Below are 604 nucleotides of genomic sequence, written 5' to 3' on the forward strand. Positions count from 1 at the left end.
CAATTTACACTCTGTTTTGTTAGTAATCACTAAACACAGGCCTGAAAAACACACACACAGACATACACACACAATCCAGCCTTGAAGTTGATAGTTCACTAGTTCACTAGAAAGCGACGGGATGTCATAAAGTCCGATCTTTATGCATCATAAATGTTTGTCGACCGACCTGCATAAGCCTACTGAATAAACAATATGCTCCTCTACCAGCCAATAGTACTACTTAACCTTTAGTAGGCTATCTGTAGGCTATTTATGCATGCATAATGGATTATTGAGTTGTTTTCCACTTAAGACACGTTTGTGATAAGAGCAACTGTCAGAGGACAAAGCGAAGTGATTATGCTCTATAGTCTCAGAATAATGACAATTTTGCATTAAAGGTGTTGAAGTCTTATGTCCACCATCGTGTTTTCGGTTAGGCTACACAAAATTAACATTTTTACGGCGTTATGAAATCTCATAAAACAAAAGAGTGCTCATTTGCAGACCTGGTTAGACATAAACTCTGGGTTTAGAATAAGTGTATAGCAAAGACTTCGAAAAAAACATGGCAATTTTCGCTGCATATACGGCTCGTTGGTCTAGGGGTATGATTCTCGCT

This window comes from Etheostoma spectabile, chromosome 8 (genome assembly GCF_008692095.1).
Source record: "Etheostoma spectabile isolate EspeVRDwgs_2016 chromosome 8, UIUC_Espe_1.0, whole genome shotgun sequence".
Taxonomy (NCBI): Eukaryota; Metazoa; Chordata; class Actinopteri; order Perciformes; family Percidae; genus Etheostoma; species Etheostoma spectabile.